Source organism: Manis javanica, chromosome 9, assembly GCF_040802235.1.
Source record: "Manis javanica isolate MJ-LG chromosome 9, MJ_LKY, whole genome shotgun sequence".
In the NCBI taxonomy this organism is placed as follows: Eukaryota; Metazoa; Chordata; class Mammalia; order Pholidota; family Manidae; genus Manis; species Manis javanica.
The window spans coordinates 101,017,375-101,036,477 of NC_133164.1; the positions used below are offsets into that span (position 1 = coordinate 101,017,375).

At 39.1% G+C, this 19,103-nt stretch overlaps 1 protein-coding gene across 13 annotated transcripts in view; it reads right to left on the minus strand.

Annotated features, from left to right (window-relative positions):
* Positions 1–19,103, minus strand: part of PIAS2 (protein inhibitor of activated STAT 2) — a 135,524-nt gene that overhangs the window by 23,524 nt on the left and 92,897 nt on the right. The gene's annotated exons all lie outside the window — the stretch shown is intronic.

The following is a 19,103-nucleotide window of genomic DNA, read 5'->3' on the forward strand; positions in this document are numbered from 1 at the left end:
GTACTTCACTTATATCATTTTCTGTAATTCTGACATAAAGTACAATGTGATATGGAAATTAATTTTAAGAGTTGGAGCTCCAAAGTCAGAAAAACCTGGGCAAGAATTCCAGTTCTGAACTTACCAGCTGTGCAACACAACTTTACCCTACCACTTGGATCTGCATTTTTGCACAGAAACTAGTTGCTCTTCAAGAATTTCTAAGCAAAATAACATCACTAAATTCAATTTCCCCTCTTTCCTATGGGCTGTAAAATACAATCTTAGAAGCAAAATGAAAAGGAAACTACTAATCCTTTTGCCCCTGCAAAAAATATTAAAGATAAAAGGGCCACTAAGCACAGTTTAAAAATAGCCAAAACAAAGAGAGAAAAGGCACTCACATTGGTAAGAAAAAGGTTATCCTGTCTATGTGCAGGTATTATATTATACACAGAAAACCCTAAACTCCACCAAAAAACTGTTAGAACTAATAACTGGGTTCAGCAAAGCTACAGGATACAAAATTAAAACACAAAAATCTGCTGCATTCTTATATACTAACAACAAACTACCAGCCAGAGTTATCAGGAAAACAATTCCATTTACAACTGCATCTGAAAGAATAAAATACCTAGGAATAAACCTAACCAAGGAGGTGAAAGACCTGTACTCTGAAAACTGTAAGACACTCATTAAAGAAAACACAAATAAATGTAAATCTATGCCATGATCATGGATAGGAAGAATTAATATTATCAAAATGGCCATTATGCCCAAAGCAAGTTACAGATTCAATGCAATCCCTATTGAAATACCAACAGCATTTTTTAACAAACTAGAGCAAATAATTCTACACTACACATGGAACCACAAAAAACCCCGAATGGGTATTAAAGAGGGCGGCATGAGAGGTAAGACAGAGACCTCCTTCCAAAACCACATATAATACAAAAATACAATTAATAGAAGTAATCCTGAAAGAGCAACAAGAAAGAATGCTGCACCAGACTGCATACACCTGAAGAAAGGGCAGGCCACATGGAATAGGATAATGTACCAAGGCCCTTCCCCACCCCAACTCACTGGCAGGAGGAAGAGAAATGGAGCAGGTAGAGAGTAGAGGCCTGGGACTGCTGAACACCTAGCCCTGGGGATCTGCTCTGGGAGGACAAACCTACACAGCATGGTGCTTTGGTGATTAGTGGAGTTTGAAAGCTAAGTCAACTGGAATACCTGGACAGACTGAGATTCCAGCCACTTGTGGAAATCAGGGATCCATATATGGCTGCTCTGGGACAAAAGAAAGGTAAGTAGTCTGAGAGACTTCCTAACAGTGACACGGCTGCAAAAGGGGCAAGGATTGAATGGACCTTACTGCTCAGGAGAAAGGACAGATAGACAAAATTTTCCAGGCTCACACTGCCCAGCAGGTTGGTAACTGTCAAGAGCTTCAGGCACTCCATCCCACTGGCTGGCTACACAGTGCAAGACCCCCCACTGTGATATGCACCCTGCTGCTCCTTCCTCCGGGCAGCCAAAACATGGCTCACAAACTGGCAGCTCCTGCCCATGCGTCAGGCCAGCCAGAAGAAAGCCTCGCCTATGGTAGCTACAAATGCAAAGCATAGAGGCATAAACCTGTGTGTTTGGCCCACTGGTTCTGCCAGTGGAGACAGACACTGCAGCTGTGAAGCAGGAAGGAGCTGTTTACACCCACCAGGCACAAGCGATGCTTCCCTGTGACCCACAACATTACTCCAGGAGCTGATCAGCTCCAGAGACTAGAGATTCTGGGCACCACATAAAAACATTAAATGACAAAGGAACATGACTCAAACCAAAATCCCACAAACACCAGAAAAAGGGTCAAGTGAAACTAACTCATCAATCTTTCTGAAAGAGATTTCAAAATAAAAATCATAAACATGCTCATGGAGGTACAGGAAAGTATCCAAGAACTTGGGAACAAATTCAGGATGGAGATCCAATAAGTACAGAATACAATGGAGGGTTTTAAATGCAGATTAGATATGGTGGAGGAGATGCTAAATGAAAGAAATTAGAGAAGAGGAATACAAAGAAGCTGAAGGTACAGACAGAAAAAAGGATCTCTAGAAAGGAAAAAAAATTAAGAGAACTGTGTGACTAATCCAAATGGAACAATATTCACATTATAGGGGTACGAGAACAAGAAGAGAGAAAGGGATAGAAAGTGTCTTTGAGGAGGTAATTGCTGAAAACTTCCCCAACCTGGGGAAGGAGATAGTCTCTCAGGCCAAGGAGGTACACAGATCTCCCAACACGAGGGACCCAAAGAGGACAACACAAAGACATATAATAATTAAAATGGCAAAGACCAAGGATAAGGACAGACTATTAAAAGCAGCCAGAGAGAGAAATAAGATCACCTACGAAGGAAAACTCATCAGGCTATAAACAGACTTCTCAGCAGAAATCTTACAAGCAAGAAGAGTGTGGCATGATGTATTTAATGCAATGAAGCAGAAGGGCCTTGGACCAAGAATACTCTACCCAGAAAGGTTATCATTTATATTCCAAGGGGGGAATAAACAATTTCCAGATAAGCAAAAGCTGAGAATTTACCTCCCACAAACAATCTTTACAGTGTATTCTGGAGTAACTGCTATAGATGGATGTGTGCCTAATGCTAAATAGCTGTTACCAGAAGTAATAAAACCACAGTAAAGAGAGGAGAACAATTAATTACTAAGCAGATGCAAAATCAAATTACCCCCAAAGTCAGTCAAGGGATAGACAAAAAGTACAGAATACGATACCTAATATATAAAGAATGGAGGAGAAAAAAAAAAAGAACCTTTACATTGTATTTACAATAGCACAGTAAGTGAGTTAAGTTAGAATATTACATAGTAAGGAATATAACCTTGAACATTTGGCAACCACAAATTTAAAGCCTGCAATGGCAATAAGTACATACCTATGGATAATCACCCTAAATGTAAATAGTCTAAAAGCACAAATCAAAAGACATACAGTCACACCGAATGGATAAAAAAAATGAGATCCATCTATATGCTGCCTACAAGAGACTCACTTTAAACCCAAAGATATACAGACTGAATCTGAAGGGATGGAAAAAGATATTTTATGAAACTAATAAGGAGAAAAAAGCAGGTGTTGCAGTACTTGTACCAGACAAAATAGACTTCATAACAAAGAAAGTAACAAGAGACAAAGGACATAATGATAAAGGGGTAGGTCCAACAAGAGGATACAACCATTATAAATATCTATGCACCCAACACAGGAGGACCTACATATGTGAAACCAATACTAACAGAATTAAAAGGGGAAATAGAATGCAACACATTTATTCTAGGAGATTCCAACACTCCACTCACTCCAGAGAACACAGCAACCGGACAGCATATAATTAAGGAGACAGAAGCATTAACAACACATTAGAATGGATGGACCTAACAGACATCTACAGAACTCTCCATGCAAAAGTAACACGATATACATTCTTCTTAAGTGAACAGGGAACATTTTTAAGAATGGATCATATACTAGGCCACAAAAAGAGCCTCAGCAAATTCAACAAAATTGAAATTATACCAACCAGCTTCTCAACCACAAAAGTGTGAAACTAGAAATAAATTATGCAAAGAAAACAAACACATGGAGGCTTAACAACATGCTTCTAAATACCCAATGGATCAATGACCAAATAAAAACAGAGTTCAAGCAATATATGCAAATGACAATAATAATTCAACACCGCAGAATTTCTGGGACGCACAGAAGGCCATGCTAAGAAGAAAGATTACTGCAATACAAACTTACCTCAGGAAAGAACAATCCCATGTGAACAGTATAGGTGACAATTAACAAAACTAGTAAAGAAGAACAAATGAGACCCCAAATCAGTAGGAAGGACAAAATAAAGATCAAAGGAGATATAAAATTGAGAAGAATAAAACAATAGAAAGAATCAATGAACACAGGATCTGGTTCTTCGAGAAAATAAAATAGATAAACCCCTAGCCAGACTTATTAAGAAAAAAAGATAAGTCTACAGACATAAATAGAATCAGAAATGAAAAAGGAGAAATCATTACACAACACAGAAATACAAAAAATTTTTGGGAGAATACTATGAAAATTATATGCTAACAAATATGATAACCTAGAAGAAACAGACAAATTTCTAGAAAAACACAACCTTCCGGGGGGGAGCCAGGATGGCGGCATGAGTAGAGTGGCGGCAATCTCCTCCCAAAACCACATATATCTATGAAAATATAACAAAGACAACTGTTCCTAAAATAGAGACCACAGGACACAGGACAACATCCAGACCACATCCACACCTGCGAGAACCCAGCGCCTCGCGAAGGGGGTAAGATACAAGCCCCGGCCCGGCGGGACGCGAGCATCCCTCCCCCAAGCCCCTGGAGGGTGGAGAGGAGTGGGCAGGGAGGGAAAGAGAGCCCAGGACTGCTGAACACCCAGCCCCAGGATTCCAGACCAGAGCGCAGATACACTGCATGTGTGGGGTCGTGGATACTAGGGAAAAAGGGTAGCAGGACCAGTGAGCGGGTGCCTGAGGCTGACGCCGGAGAACAAAGAAACGGGAGTGCATTTTTTTTTGGCGAGTGCTTTCTGGAAGCCTTAAAGGGACAGGGACCCCAATACTAGGGAAACAGGGCAGCAAGACCGGTGAGCGGGTGCCTCAGACCGGCGCCTGAGGACAAAGAATATCGCGCGTTTTCCCCCTTTCTTTTTTCTCTTTCGTTGTTGCTGTTGTTGTTTTGGTTTGGAGAGTGCTTTTTGGAAGTCTTAATGGGGCAGGACAGGACACTTAGCCCAGAGGCAAGGAATCTGGGGATCTCTGGGAACCCTAACCCCCTGAGCAACAGGGAGCACAGAGGCCCCTTATGGAGATAAAGAGCCTCCCGGCCGCTCACCCTCCAACGGGGCTCCACCATTTTGGAGGAGCAGCCCCAGCCAGGCCCTGTCTGCACACAGCTACCAAGCATAAGCCACTAGAGGTCGCTATTCTCCCAGGAGAGGAAGGCCACAAACCAACAAGAAGGAAAGCTCTTCCAGCTGTTGCTGGTACCAGCAATGCAAACTATCTCTATCACCATGAAAAGGCAAAACTACAGGCAGACAAAGATCACAGAGACAACACCTGAGAAGGAGACAGACCTAACCAGTCTTACTGAAAAAGAATTCAAAATAAAAATCATGAACATGCTGACAGAGATGCAGAGAAAAATGCAAGAGCAATGGGATGAAGTGCGGAGGGAGATCACAGATGTCAGGAAGGAGATCACAGAAGTGAAACAATCCCTGGAAGGATTTATAAGCAGAATAGATAAGATGCAAGAGGCCATTGAAGGAATAGAAACCAGAGAACAGGAACGTATAGAAGGTGACATAGAGAGAGATAAAAGGATCTCCAGGAACGAAACAACACTAAGAGAATTATGTGACCAATCTAAAAGGAATAATATTCATATTATAGGGGTACCAGAAGAAGAAGAAAGAGGAAAAGGGATAGAAAGACTCTTTGAAGAAATATTTGCTGAAAACTTCCCCAAACTGGGGGAGGAAATAATCGAACAGACCATGGAAATACACAGAACCCCCAACAGAAAGGATACAAGGAGGACAATACCAAGACACATAATAATTAAAATGGCAAGGATCAACGACAAGGAAAGAGTTTTAAAGGCAGCTAGAGAGAAAAAGGTCACCTGTAAAGGAAAACCCATCAGGCTAACATCAGACTTCTTGACAGAAACCCTACAGGCCAGAAGAGAATGGCATGATATATTTAATGGAATGAAACAGAAGGGCCTTGAACCAAAGATACTGTATCCAGCACGACTATCATTTAAATATGATGGCGGGATTAAACAATTCCCAGACAAGCAAAAGCTGAGGGAATTTGCTTCCCACAAACCACCTCTACAGGGCATCTTACAGGGGCTGCTCTAGATGGGAGCACTCCTAAAAAGAGCACAGAACAAAACACACAACATATGAAGAATGGAGGAGGAGGAATAAGAAGGGAGAGAAGAAAAGAATCTCCACACAGTGTATATAACGGTTCAGTAAGCGAGCTAAGTTAGGCAGTAAGATACTAAAGAACCTAACCTTGAACATTTGGTAACCACAAATCTAGAGCCTGCAATGGCAGTAAGTACATATCTCTCAATAGTCACCCTAAATGTAAATGGACTTAATGCACCAATCAAAAGACACAGAGTAATAGAATGGATAAAAAAGCAAGACCCATCTATATGCTACTTACAAGAAACTCACCTCAAGCCCAAAGACAGGCACAGACTAAAAGTCAAGGGATGGAAAAACATATTTCAAGCAAGCAACAGTGAAAAGAAAGCAGGGGTTGCAGTACTAATATCAGACAAAATAGACTTCAAAACAAAGAAAGTAACAAAAGATAAAGAAGGACACTACATAATGATAAAGGGCTCAGTCCAACAAGAGGATATAACCATTCTAAATATATATGTACCCAACACAGGAGCACCAGCATTTGTGAAAAAATACTAACAGAACTAAAGAGGGAAATAGACTGCAATGCATTCATTGTAGGAGACTTCAACACACCACTCACCCCAAACGATAGATCCACCGGGCAGAAAATAAGTAAAAACACACAGGCACTGAACAACAAACTAGAACAGATGGACCTAATAGACATCTATAGAACTCTACATCCAAAAGCAACAGTATATACATTCTTCTCAAGTGCACATGGAACATTCTCCAAAATACACCACATATTAGCCAACAAAAAGAGCCTCAGTAAATTCCAAAATATTGAAATTCTAACAACCAATTTTTCAAACCACAAAGGTATAAAACTAGAAATAAATTCTACAAAGAAAACAAAAAGGCGCACAAACACATGGAGGCTTAAAAACATGCTTCTAAATAATCGATGGATCAATGAACAAATCAAAATAGAGATCAAGGAATATATAGAAACAAATGACAACAACAACACTAAGCCCCAAATTCTGTGGATGCAGCGAAAGCAGTCTTGAGCGGAAAGTATATAGCGATCCAGGCACACTTGAAGAAGGAAGAACAATTCCAAATGAACAGTCTAACATCACAATTATCGAAACTGGAAAAAGAAGAACAAATGAGGCCTAAAGTCAGCAGAAAAAGGGACATAATAAAGATCAGAGAAGAAATAAACAAAATTGAGAAGAATAAAACAATAGCAAAAATCAACAAAACCAACAGCTGATTCTATGAGAAAATAAACAAAATAGATAAGCGTCTAGCCAAACTTATTAAGAGAAAAAGAGAATCAACACAAATCAACAGCATCAGAAATGAGAACGGAATAATCACGACAGACTCCACAGAAATACAAAGAATTATTAAAGACTACTATGAAAACCTATATGCCAACAAGATGGAAACCTTAGCAGAAATGGACAACTTCCTAGAAAAATAAAACCTCCCAAGATTGACCAAGGAAGAAACACAAAAGTTAAACAAACCAATTATGAGCAAAGAAATTGAAATGGTAATCAAAAAACTACCCAAGAACAAAACCTCGGGGCCGGACGGATTTACCTCGGAATTTTATCAGACACACAGGAAGACATAATACCCATTATCCTGAAAGTGTTCCAAAAAATAGAAGAAGAGGGAATACTCCCAAACTCATTCTATGAAGCCAACATCACCCTAATACCAAAACCATGCAAAGAACTCACCAAAAAAGAAAATTACAGGTCAATATCCCTGATGAATGTAGATGCAAAAATTCTCAATAAAATATTAGCAAACAGAATTCAACAGTATATCAAAAGGATCGTACACCATGACCAAGTGGGATTCATCCCAGGGATGCAAGGATGGTAAAACATTCGAAAATCCATCAACACCATCCACCACATCAACAAAAAGAAAGACAAAAACCACATGATCATCTCCATGGACACTGAAAAAGCATTTGACAAAATTCAACATCCATTCATGATAAAAACTCTCAGCAAAAGGGAATAGAGGGCAAGTACCTCAACATAATAAAGGCCATATATGATAAACCCACAGCCAGCATTATACTGAACAGCGAGAAGCTGAAAGCATTTCCTCTGAGATCGGGAACCAGACAGGGATGCCCACTCTCCCCACTGTTATTTAACATAGTACTGGAGGTCCTAGCCACGGCAATCAGACAAAACAAAGAAATACAAGGAATCCAGATTGGTAAAGAAGAAGTTAAACTGTCACTATTTGCAGATGATATGATACTGTACATAAAAAACCCTAAAGACTCCACTCCAAAACTACTAGAACTTATATCGGAAAACAGCAAAGTTGCAGGATACAAAATTAACACACAGAAATCTGTAGCTTTCCTATACACTAACAACGAATCAATAGAAAGAGAAATCAGGAAAACAATTCCATTCACCATTGCATCAAAAAGAATAAAATACCTAGGAATAAACCTAACCAAAGAAGTGAAAGACTTATACTCTGAAAACTACAAGTCACTCTTAAGAGAAATTAAAGGGGACACTAATAAATGGAAACTCATCCCATGCTCATGGCTAGGAAGAATTAATATCGTCAAAATGCCCATCCTGCCCAAAGCAATATACAGATTTGATGCAATCCCTCTCAAATTACCAGCAACATTCTTCAATGAATTGGAACAAATAATTCAAAAATTCATATGGAAACACCAAAGACGCCAAATAGCTAAAACAATCCTGAAAAAGAGGAATAAAGTAGGGGGGATCTCACTCCCCAACTTCAAGCTCTACTACAAAGCCATAGTAATCAAGACAATTTGGTACTGGCACAAGAACAGAGCCACAGACCAGTGGAACAGATTAGAGACCCCAGAAATTAACCCAAACATATATGGTCAATTAATATTTGATAAAGGAGCCATGGACATACAATGGCAAAATGACAGTCTCTTCAACAGATGGTGCTGGCAAAACTGGACAGCTACATGTAGGAGAATGAAACTGGACCATTGTCTAACCCCATATACAAAAGTAAATTCAAAATGGATCAAAGATCTGGATGTAAGTCATGAAACCATTAAACTCGTGGAAAAAAACATAGGCAAAAACCTCTTAGACATAAACATGAGTGATCTCTTCTTGAACATATCTCCCCGGGCAAGGAAAACAACAGCAAAAATGAGCAAGTGGGACTACATTAAGCTGAAAAGCTTCTGTACAGCGAAAGACACCATCAATAGAACAAAAAGGAACCCTACAGTATGGGAGAATATATTTGAAAATGACAGATCCGATAAAGGCTTGACATCCAGAATATATAAAGAGCTCACACGCCTCAACAAACAAAAAACAAATAACCCAATTAAAAAATGGGCAGAGGAACTGAAGAGACAGTTCTCCAAAAAAGAAGTACAGATGGCCAAGAGACACATGAAAAGATCCTCCACATCGCTAATTATCAGAGAAATGCAAATTAAAACTACAATGAGGTATCACCTCACACCAGTAAGGATAGCTGCCATCCAAAAGACAAACAACAACAAATGTTGGCGAGGCTGTGGAGAAAGGGGAACCCTCCTACACTGCTGGTGGGAATGTAAATTAGTTCAACCATTGTGGAAAGCAGTATGGAGGTGCATCAAAATGCTCAAAACAGACCTACCATTTGACCCAGGAATTCCACTCCTAGGAATTTACCCTAAGAACGCAGCAATCAAGTTTGAGAAAGACAGATGCACTCCTATGTTTATCGCAGCACTATTTACAATAGCCAAGAATTGGAAGCAACCTAAATGTCCATCGGTAGATGAATGGATAAAGAAGATGTGGTACATATACCCAATGGAATACTACTCAGCCATAAGAAGTGGAAAAATCCAACCATTTGCAGCAACATGGATGGAGCTGGAGAGTATTATGCTCAGTGAAATAAGCCAAGTGGAGAAAGAGAAATACGAAATGATTTCACTCATCTGAGGAGTATAAGAACAAAGGAAAACTGAAGGAACAAAACAGCAGCAGAATTACAGAATCCAAAATTGGACTAACAGGTACCAAAGGGAAAGGAACTGGGGAGGATGGGTGGGCAGGGAAGAATAAGGGGGGGGAGAAGAAAGGGGGTATAAGATTAGCATGCATGGGGGGGGGAGGGAGAAAGGGGAGGAGGGCTGTACAACACAGAGAGGACAAGTAGTGACTCTACAACATTTTGCTATGCTGATAGACAGTGACTGTAATGTGGTTTTTAGGGGGGACTTGGTATACGGGAGAGCATAGTAAACATAGTATTCTTCATATAATTGTAGAGTAAAGATTAAAAAAGAAAAAAGGAAAAAAAGAAAGAAAGAAAGAAAAGGGGGATTACCCCTTGATAGGATAAAACTATAGGTAAATCAAAGAGTAACACATGCTTTAAATATTCTTAATTTTGATTACTTAAAGGGTGTCAGATGATCAGCTATGGAGGTACTCTTTTCTGATAATATTCCTTTCTCTTAATACAAATAAAAATAAATTAAAATAAATTAAAAAAAGCAGTTCCTGTGTGCTGACCTCCAATGAGTTCTACACAGTGGTATAGAGGGCATGTCAAAGTGTGGGCAAAGGGTCTGTTTGTTTTTATGCAGAAGATCAAGGCCTAGCTTGGATACCCAGAAAATGAACTTAAGATATGATATGAGGAGGAGCTTCTGGCATCAGCACTCTCTGGAGGATGCGTGCTAGGGGATGATCATCAAAAAGCCTCCACAGGGATCCGGGTGATGCTGCGGTTGTGGCTGCGTCCATCCCACCGTTTCCTGGACTTGCCACTGGAATGAGGAGGGAGATGTCTAGGCTGGCATGTGCATACAGTGAGACAACGAATTTGACCGGATCTGGACTGTTGGAACTCAACCAGGAGTTGGGAGGGGTGCAAGTTGTAGCGCTCCAAAATCTTACGACTATAGACTATCTATGGTTAAAAGAACATACGGGATGTGAACAGATCCCAGAAATGGGTTGCTTAAATTTGTCTGATTTCTCTCAGACTGTTCAAGTACAGTTGGACAATATCCATCATATCATAGACAAATTCTCACAAATGCCTAGGGTGCCTAACTGGTTTTCTTGGCTTCACTGGAGATCGCTGGTAATTATAGATCTGCTTTGTTTATGTCACCATATTCCTATTATGTTAATATGTGTGCGCAATTTAGTTAGTAGCTTAAAACCTATACATGCTTAAGGTACTCTACAAGAAGATATGTCAAAGAAATAATCAATCCTCCCATGTTTTCTTCCATATGCTACCTCTATAGCTTTTCGTCTTCCTTCCTAATTACAACCCTTAAATAGAATTCGTGCCTCATACCGAATTTACCGAGTATCATAATTCCTCCAAGTGGTAAAGATACCTGAAGACAAATGCTGGGCATAGAAGCCACAGGGCATAAATCTGCAAAGAAGTAAAAAGCTAACCTTTGCAAACAATATGGCTTCTCTCTCACTTACCAACTTTACATCTCCCTGTATGGCCCCGGAAGATGACTGGTTAGCCAGAGACGGGTGAGATTCCTCAAGGGAGGAACAATCTAAGACAGGCACAGTCGCAGGGGAGCCATCAGGTGAGAAATTGGGGATCAACAGTAGTGAGGCTTAGAACCTCACCCCCACTTTTGAGAGAAATCTGCATCCGTGGATGTCTTAAGGCCCTTGTCTAGCTTGGATTAACACATAGTTTACAGGCACACACCTGATGATCTACAATTGCTCTCTTATGACACTAAACTATGTTTTCTACCTTTATCTTGCATCTACCTACCACTTCAGCATTTTATTAAAAATAAAAATAATAATAATAATAAAGGGAGAAATGTGGGATCCACATATAAATCAAATATAAAAATCAAATGAATATTCATATTTGACCTGATTGTTTATAAGTCATAATGGATGATCAAAACCGAAAGTTTCTGTGATGACTGTCCTTGTACTGTTCACCATGTAACAACTTATTCACTATGTTAGAATTTGTTCACCATGTAAGAACTTGTTCATTATGCTTCAGAAGATTGGAGACTGACGAGAATTAGGCTTGAGATGGATTAATGATTGTGCATTGAACATTGACCCCGCTATTTAAAATTTTATTGTTGTTAACAACCATTTGATCAATAAATATGAGAGATGCCCTCTCAAAAAAAAAACAAAATACAATCTTCCAAGGCTGACCCAGAAAGAAACAGAAAATCTGAACACACCAATTATCAGCAATAAAATTGAATTGGTAATCAAAACTATGTAAGAACAAAACCCCTGGACCAGATGACTTCACTGCTGAATTTTATCAAACATTTAGTAAAGACCTAATACCCATTCTCCTTAAACTTTTCCAAAAAGTAAAAGAGGAGGGAATACTTTTAAACTCATTCTAGGAGGCCAGCATTACTCTAGTAGAAACACCAGGCAAAGACACCACAAAAAAAAGAAAATTATGGACCAATATCGCTGATGAACATAGATGCAAAAATACTCAACAAAATATTAGCAAACTGAATTCAAAAATACATCAAGAAGATCATATACCATGATAAAATGGGGTACATCTCAGGGATGCAAGGATGGTACAACATTCGAAAATCCATCAACATCATGCACCACATCAACAAAAAGGACAAAATCAAATGATCATCTCCACAGATGCTAAAAAAGCATTTGACAAAATTCAACATACATTCATGATAAAAACTCTCAACAAAATGGGTATAGAGGGCAAGTACCTCAACATAATAAAGGCCATATGTAAAAAACCCATAGCCAACATCATACTGAACAGCGTGAAGCTGAAAGCTTTTCCTCTAAGATCAGGAACAAGACAGGGATGCCCACTCTCCCCACTGTTATTCAAAATAGTACTGGAGGTCCTAGCCAAGGCAAATAGACAAAACAAAGAAATACAAGGAATCCAGTTTGGTAAAGAAGAAGTCAAACTGTCACTATTTGCAGATGATATGACACTGTACATAAAAAACCCTAAAGACTCCACTCCAAAACTACTAGAACTAGTATCGGAATTCAGCAAAGTTGCAGGATACAAAATTATTACGCAGAAATATGTGGCTTTCCTATACATTAACAATGAACTAATAGAAACAGAAATCAGGAAAACAATTCCATTCACAATTGCATCAAAGAGAATAAAATACCTAGGAATAAACCTAACCAAAGAAGTGAAAGACCTATGCCCTGAAAACTACAAGACACTCTTAAGAGAAATTAAAGAGGACACTAACAAATGGAAACTCATCCCATGCTCTTGGCTAGGAAGAATATTGTCAAAATGGCCATCCTGCCCAAAGCAATCTACAGATTCAATGCAATCCCTATCAAATTACCAACAGTATTCTTCAATGAACTAGAACAAATAGTTCAGAAATTCATATGGAAACACCAAAGACCCCGAATAGCCAAAGCAATCCTGAGAAAGAAGAATAAAGTGGGGGGGATCTCGCTTCCCAACTTCAAGCTCTACTACAAAGCCATAGTAATCAAAACAATTTGGTACTGGCACAAGAACAGAGCCACAGAACAGTGGAACAGAACTGACACTCCAGACATTAACCCAAACATATATGGTCAATTAATATATGATAGAGGAGCCATGGACATATCATGGGGAAATGACAGCCTCTTCAACAGATGGTGTTAGCAAAACTGGACAGCTACATGTAAGAGAATGAAACTGGATCATTGTCTAACCCCACAGACAAAAGTAAATTCGAAATGGATCAAAGACCTGAATGTAAGTCATAAAACCATAAAACTCTTAGAAAAAAACATAGGCAAAATTCTCTTGGACACAAACATGAGTGACTTCTTCATGAACATATCTCCCTGGGAAAGGGAAACAAAAGCAATATTGAACAAGTGAGACTATATCAAGCTGAAAAGTTCTGTACAGCAAAGGATACCATCAATAGAACAAAAAGGTATCCTACAGTATGGGAGAATATATTCATAAATGACAGATCCGATAAAGGATTGACATCCAAAATATATAAAGAGCTCACGTACCTCAACAAACAAAAGCAAATAATCCAATAAAAAATGGGCAGAGGAGCTGAACAGACAGTTCTCCAAAGAAGAAATTCAGATGGCCAACAGGCACATGAAAAGATGCTCTATGTCGCTAGTCATCAGAGAAATGCAAATTAAAACCACAATGAGATATCACCTCACACCAGTAAGGATCGCCACTATCCAAAAGACAAACAACAACAAATGTTGGCGAGTATGTGAAGAAAGGGGAACCGTCCTATACTGCTGGTGGGAATGTAAATTTGTTCAACCATTGTGGAAAGCAGTATGGAGGTTCCTCAAAAACCTCAAAATAGAAATACCATTTGACCCAGGAATTCCACTTCTAGGAATTTACCCTAAGAATGCAGGAGCCCAGTTTGAAAAAGACAGATGCACCCCTATGTTTATCACAGCACTATTTACAATAGCCAGGAAATGAAAGCAACCTAAGTGTCCATCAGTAGATGAATGGATAAAGAAGATGTGGTACATATACACAATGGATTATTATTCAGCCATAAGAAGAAAACAAATCCTACCATTTGTAACAACATGGGTGGAGCTAGAGGGTATTATGCTCAGTGAAATAAGCCAGGCGGAGAAAGACAAGTACCAAATGATTTCACCTATATGTGGAGTATAAGAAAAAAGAAAAAACTTTGTATATGTGGAGTATAAGAACAAAGGAACAAAGCAGCAGCAGAATCACAAAACCCAAGAAGGGACTAACAGTTACCAAAGGGAAAGGGACTGGGGAGGATGGGTGGGAAGGGACGGGTAACAGCTGGGGGGAAAAAAGGGGGCATTACGATTAGCATCTATAATGTGAGGGGAGGTTCATGGAGGGCTGTGCAACATAGAGGAGACAAGTAGTGACTCTATAACATCTTACTATGCTGATGGACAGTGACTGTAATGGGGTTTGTTGGGGAACTTGGTGAAGGGGGATGCCTAGTAAACATAATGTTCCTCATGTAATTGTAGATTAATGATACCAAAAATAAATGGGTACAGAGGGCAAGTATCTCATCATAATAAAGACCATATATGATAAACACACAGCCAACATCATACTTTACAGAGAGAAGCTGAAAGCTTTTCACCTAAGATCGGTAACAAGACAAGGATGCTCACTCTCCACTTTTATTCAGCATGGTTCTGGAGGTCCTTGCCACAGCAATCAGACAACACAAAGAAATAAAAGGCATCCACATTGGTAAGGAAGTTAAACTTTCCCTGTTTGCAGCTGACATGATGTTGTACATAGAAAACCTGAAGACTCCACTCCAAAACTACTAGAACTAATATCTGAATTCAGCAAAGTTGCAGATACAAAATTAATACACAGAAATCTGTTGCATTCCTATACACTAATGATGAACTAGCAGAAAGAGAAATCAGGAACACAATTCCATTCCCAATTGCATCAAAAAGAATAAAATGCCTAGAAATAAACCTAACAAAGGAAGTGAAAGACCTATACCCTGAAAACTATAAGACATTCTTAAGAGAAATTAAAGAGGATACTAATAAATGGAAATTCATCCCATGCTCTTGGCTAGGAAGAAGTAATATTGTTAAAATGGCCATCCTGCCTAAAGCAATCTACAGATTCAATGCAATCCCTATCAAAATACCAATGGCATTCTTCAATGAACTGGAACAAATAGTTCTAAAATTCATATGGAACCACAATAGACCCTTAATAGCCGAGGAAATCTTCAGAAAGAAGAACAAAGCAGGGGGAATCTCACCTCCCAACTTCAAGCTCTACTACAAAGCCACAGTAATCAAGACAATTTGGTACTGGCGCAAGAACAGACTCATAGACCAATGGAACAAAATAGAGTCCAGATATTAACCCAAGCATATATGGTCAGTTAATATATGATAAAGGAGCCATGGATACACAATTGGGAAATGACAGCCTCTTGAACAGCTGGTGTTGGCAAAACTGGACAGCTACATGTAAGAGAATGAAACTGCATTACTGTCTAACCCCATGCAAAAAACTTAACTCAAAATAGATCAACGACCTGAATGTAAGTCATGAAACCATAAAACTCTTAGAAGACAACATAGGCAAAAATCTTCTGAATATAAACATGAGCAACTTTTTCCTGGACCCATCTCCTCGGGCAAGGGAAACAAAAGCAAAAAGGAACTCATGGGACTACATCAAGCTAAAAAGCTTCTGCACAGCAAAGGACACCATCAGCAGAACAAAAAGACATCCTACAGTATGGGAGAATATATTTGTAAATGACATATCCGACAAGGGGTTAACACCCAAAATATATAAAGAACTTACACACCTCAACACCCAAAAACCAAATAACCTGATTAAAAAATGGGTGGAGGAAATGAACAGACAATTCTCCAAAGAAGAAATTCAGATAGCCAACAGGCACATGCAAAGATGCTCCACATCACTAATCATCAGGGAAATGCAAATTAAAACCACACTGAGATATTACCTCACACCAGTTAGGATGGCCAGTGTCGGTAAGATTAAGAACAAATGCTGGCGAGGATGCAGAGAAAGGGGAACTCTCCTACACTGTTAGTGAGAATATAAGCTAGTTCAACCACTGTGGAAAGCAATATGGAGGTTCCTCAAAAAACTAAAAATAGAAATACCATTTGACCCAGGAATTCCACTCCTAGGAATTTAGCCAAAGAATACAAATTCTCAGATTCAAAAAGACTTGTGTACCCCTTTGTTTATTGCAGCACTATTTACAACAGCAAAGGTATGGAAGCAACCTAAGTGTCCATCAGTAGATGAATGGATAAAGGAGAGGTGGTACATATACACAATGGAATACTATTCGGCCATAAGAAAGAAACAAATCCTGCCATTTGCAACAACATGGATGGAGCTGGAGGATATTATGCTCAATGAAATAAGCCAGGTGGAGAAGGACAAGTACCAAATGATTTCACTCATATGTGGAGTATAACAACAAAGAAAAACTGAAGGAAAAAAACAGCAGCAGACTTACAGACTCCAAGGGACAAGCGGTTACAAAAGGGGAGGGCAGGTGGGGAGGGATGGAGAAGTGGATTGAGGGGTATTATGACTGGCACACATGGTGTGGTGGGGATCATGAGGAAGACAGTGGTAGCACAGAGAAGGCAAATAGTGACTCTGTGGCATCTTACTTCACTGATGGACAGTGACTGCAATGGGGTATGGGGGGGTCTCGATAATATGGGTGAATGTACTAACCACACTGTTTTTCATGTGCAACCTTCATAAGTGTGTATATCAATAATACCTTAATTAAAAAGAAAAAAAAACCTGAATAGCCAAAGCCATCCTGTGAAACAAGGAAAATCCTGGGGTATTATGCTCCCTGACCTCAAGCTATGCTACAAAGCTACACTAATCAAGTCAGTATGGTACTGGCACAAGAACAGACCCATTGATCAATGGAACAGAATAGAGAGCCCAGATATAAACCCATGCACTTATGGTCAATTAATATATGATAAAGGAGCCATGAATACACAATGGGGAAAAGATAGCTTCTTCAGTAACTTGTGCTGGGAAAACTGTATAGATATATGCAAGAGAATGAAACTGGATCACTGTCTAACTCCATATATAAAAGTAAACTTGAAATGGATCAAAGACATTCCTGAATGTAAGACATGAAACCATAAAATTCTTAGAAAACATATAGGCAGAAATCACTTGACAGAAGTTTGAGTCACTTTTTCCTTGACACATCTCCTCGGGCAAGGTAAGCAAAATAAAAAATGAACAAGTGGAACTACATCAAACTAAAATGACACCATCAGCAGAACAAAAAAGGATACCTATAGTATGAGAGTATATATTCAAAAATGATTCATCTGATAAAGGGTTAACATCTAAAATATATAAAGAACTCATATGCCTCAACACCAAAAAACACAAATAACCCAATGAAAAAATGGGCAGAGGACCTGAACAGACATGGCACATGAAGAGATGCTCCACATCACTAATCAACAGGAAAATACAAATCAAAACCACAATGCAATTATTACCTCACACCAGTTCGAATGACCACTATTCAAAAGACTAGAAATAACAGGCGAGGATGTGGAGAAATGGGAACCCTCCTACTCTGTTGGTGGGAATATAAATTGTTACAGCTGCTGTGGAAAGCAGTATGGAGGTTCCTCATAAAACTAAAAATAGAAATACCATTCAACCCAGTAATTTCATTTCTAGGAATTTACCCGAAGAAAACAAAATCTCTGATTGAGAAGATAAATGTACACCTCTGTTTATTGCCTCATTATTTACAACAGCCAAAATATGGAAGCAACCTAAGTGTCCATCAATAGATGAATGGATAAAGAAGATGTGGTACATATACACAGTGGAGTATTATTTTGCCATTCAAAGAAAAGAAATCCTGCCACTTACAACATGGATGGATCCAAAGGGTATTATGCTCAGTAAAACAAGACAGGTGGTGAAAGACAAATACCCTACAATTTCACCTCATGTGTAGAATATAAAAACAAAGCAAAAAGAATGTATTCACAGACACTGAATACATATCACTGCATGACATGGAATTAATTGTCAGTCTCATTTTCCCTAACTACAGGACAGGAAAGACAACATGGGAAACATTCAGAAAGGAGCACAAAGCCTCCAGTGGAATATTCAGTCATAAGTAGAGACTAGTGATTATCATGGGGGGCGTGGAATTGGGAGGAGTGGGTGGGGAAGATGAAGTGGATAATCATAATATAAGTTCGCCATGGGGATAATAATACAGCATGAAGAATACAGTCAATGATTCTGCAACGTCTTTCTGTGTTAACAGTAACTGGACTAGTAGGGCTAAGGATTTAATATGGGTAACTGTTGAACCACTGCGTTGTATATTGGAAATCAATATAAGATTGTGTATGAATGATACTTCAACAAAAAATAGCATTGAGCAGAATTAAGAATAAAGCAGAAAACACATACATCTGGGCTTGATGCTAGAGTAAATCTGTATGAGGTAGATTGAATGGAGACATAGCTAA